At 49.4% G+C, this 3,249-nt stretch overlaps 1 non-coding gene across 1 annotated transcript; it reads left to right on the forward strand.

The window, feature by feature from the left end:
- The first annotated feature begins 1,284 nt into the window (after positions 1-1,284).
- LOC129962442 (small subunit ribosomal RNA) lies at positions 1,285-3,098 on the forward strand. The gene has a single exon (XR_008783903.1). It is a non-coding gene; the product is annotated as a small subunit ribosomal RNA (ribosomal RNA).
- The last annotated feature ends 151 nt before the right edge of the window (positions 3,099-3,249 follow it).

Here is a 3,249-nt window from a genome sequence, read left to right on the forward strand (position 1 = left end):
AAATACAGGTATTTAACTTAATTATAGCGTATTAAAACTCTATAAATTTGTATTTGAGTGAATTAAATATAATTCAACAAATATAAATGTTACTTGACATTTTAAATTCAGAAGCATAAACAATTTCATAAATATCAATAAAAATTCACAAAAAGTAATTGAAGAAAATTCAAAATGTAAACATTTTAAGGAAAAACGGAGATGCGCGATTTTCGGCAAAGTCCTAATAGGAGCACGCGATAAGGTGAAATTTTCTACTAAGTCCGACGATGTGAGAAGTCGCGTTTTTCAGCAAACTCCAAATCAGAACGCGCGATAAGGTGATAGTCGCTTCGCTAGTTTTCCGTCCAAGTCCGACGATGTGAGATTTTCGGCAAAGTCCTAACCGGAGCACGAGAAAGTGAGAAGTCGCTACCCGAGATTTCCTTCTAAGTGCAAATAGGGGAGAAGTCGCGATTTTCTTCAAAGTCCAATCACCGAGAAGAGCGCTAAATACTACGTAGCACTAGTTCGGCGAAACGGGTTGCCTGTGCACAATTTTTCTTATTTTCGCCCGCGGCGGCTTCTTCCGGTCGCCTGGTGGCTGGGCAAAGCGCGCGCCACTCGCGATCACGAGCGGAACGTCGGGGATCGTCCGTAGCCCTATATGAGTAGCAGGTGACTGCTGGAAACAGTGGTCGATCGCGAGACAGAATGCGTTTTAAAAACGCGTCGTAATCTCGCGAACCTGTCTTAGGTCTCGGCAACGGGATTGGGTTGTTAGTACCGGTTGGCTACCTCCGGGAAAGCGGTCCTCTAACGTTGACGGTGGGTCTGTCGTGCCCGATCGGATCGGTTCTCGGTTCTTTATGGGTCGGTCGGACGCTGCCTCCGGGATCGAGGGTGTTATTCTTCTGCTACGAAGGCTGCGATCGGCGGGGAGGTATTCTCCGTCTTTCTGGCCGCTTCCAAACTATCTCAGCCTCTCTGCGAGCGGCTCGGCCCCCGTGCCGTTGACGCGACGAGCAGAACCGTACTTAAAGGAATTGATTGGTTTTCTGCATCTGTGTCCAGCGCACATATCTTCTCGATGCCTCCGCACTCGCCCCGCGGCGTTGAAGCCGTCGGGGAAGTCGTGAGACTATAGAACCTCTGTAGATTGCACGGGGAATACCTACACAAAAAGCGAGATTGACTGAGGGATCCTCCGTTGTCGAGGCGTCCCCCGCGACTGAGATGGTCGCGACTCGTGAAATGTAAGGATTCGGAGTGCATTTTCCGAACGTTCTAACGAACGATGGAAGTTACCTGGTTGATCCTGCCAGTAGTCATATGCTTGTCTCAAAGATTAAGCCATGCATGTCTAAGTACATGCCGTATTAAGGCGAAACCGCGAATGGCTCATTAAATCAGTTATGGTTCCTTGGATCGTACCTTACTACTTGGATAACTGTGGCAATTCTAGAGCTAATACATGCAGCAGAGCTCCGACCTTCGGGAACGAGCGCTTTTATTAGACCAAAACCAATCGGGCCTCGTGTCCGTCTCTTGTGGTGACTCTGTATAACTTTGGGCTGATCGCACGGGCTCGTCCCGGCGACGTATCTTTCAAGTGTCTGCCTTATCAACTGTCGATGGTAGGTTACGCGCCTACCATGGTCGTAACGGGTGACGGGGAATCAGGGTTCGATTCCGGAGAGGGAGCCTGAGAAACGGCTACCACATCCAAGGAAGGCAGCAGGCGCGCAAATTACCCACTCCCAGCACGGGGAGGTAGTGACGAAAAATAACAATACGGGACTCTTTTGAGACCCCGTAATTGGAATGAGTACACTCTAAATCCTTTAACGAGGATCCATTGGAGAGCAAGTCTGGTGCCAGCAGTCGCGGTAATTCCAGCTCCAATAGCGTATATTAAAGTTGTTGCGGTTAAAAAGCTCGTAGTTGGATCTCAGCTCCGGCCGGACGGTCCGCCTACCGGTGGTTACTGTTCGCTGCCGAGCGTTCAGGGGGCTTCTGTCTATGATCTTCACCGGTTGTGGGCGGAGACCCTCACGTTTACTTTGAAAAAATTAGAGTGCTCAAAGCAGGCGCGACGCCTGAATAATTGTGCATGGAATAATGGAATAGGACCTCGGTTCTATTTTGTTGGTTTTCGGAACACGAGGTAATGATTAAGAGGGACAGACGGGGGCATTCGTATTGCGACGCTAGAGGTGAAATTCTTGGACCGTCGCAAGACGAACTACTGCGAAAGCATTTGCCAAGAATGTTTCCATTAATCAAGAACGAAAGTTAGAGGTTCGAAGGCGATCAGATACCGCCCTAGTTCTAACCATAAACGATGCCAGCCAGCGATCCGGCTGTGTTCCTCAAATGACACGCCGGGCAGCTTCCGGGAAACCAAAGCTTTTGGGTTCCGGGGGAAGTATGGTTGCAAAGCTGAAACTTAAAGGAATTGACGGAAGGGCACCACCAGAAATGGAGCCTGCGGCTTAATTTGACTCAACACGGGAAAACTTACCCGGCCCGGACACAGGAAGGATTGACAGATTAAGAGCTCTTTCTTGATTCTGTGGGTGGTGGTGCATGGCCGTTCTTAGTTGGTGGGGCGACTTGTCTGGTTAATTCCGATAACGAACGAGACTCTAGCCTACTAAATAGACGTTCCCATCCTCTTGTAGTGGGACGTTCTTCTTAGAGGGACAAGCGGCGTTTAGCCGCACGAGACAGAGCAATAACAGGTCTGGGATGCCCTTAGATGTCCGGGGCCGCACGCGCGCTACATTGAAGGAATCAGCGTGTGCTTTCCCTGTCCGAAAGGACTGGGTAACCCGTTGAACCTCCTTCGTGCTGGGGATTGGAAAGTGTAATTGATTCCATGAACGAGGAATTCCCAGTAAGCACGAGTCATCAGCTCGTGTTGATTACGTCCCTGCCCTTTGTCCACACCGCCCGTCGCTACTACCGATTGAATGATTTAGTGAGGTCTTCGGACTGGCGCTCGGATTGGCCTTTTGGTCGAGCCGGTGTGCCGGAAAGATGACCAAACTTGATCATTTAGAGGAAGTAAAAGTCGTAACAAGGTTTTCGTAGGTGAACCTGCGAAAGGATCATTACTTGAACTTTTATGTTTAAACGAGGAGCTTTTTTTAAGTTCCTTGCCGGTACTGGTTCCCACGCGACTCGGGGAACGAAGTACACAAATTCGAATATATGATGCCTGCTATGGGTGTGCCTGTTCTATCCCCGGCCCTCGACTTGGGCAAG

The sequence above is a fragment of the Argiope bruennichi genome, chromosome 2, assembly GCF_947563725.1.
Source record: "Argiope bruennichi chromosome 2, qqArgBrue1.1, whole genome shotgun sequence".
Lineage (NCBI taxonomy): Eukaryota > Metazoa > Arthropoda > Arachnida > Araneae > Araneidae > Argiope > Argiope bruennichi.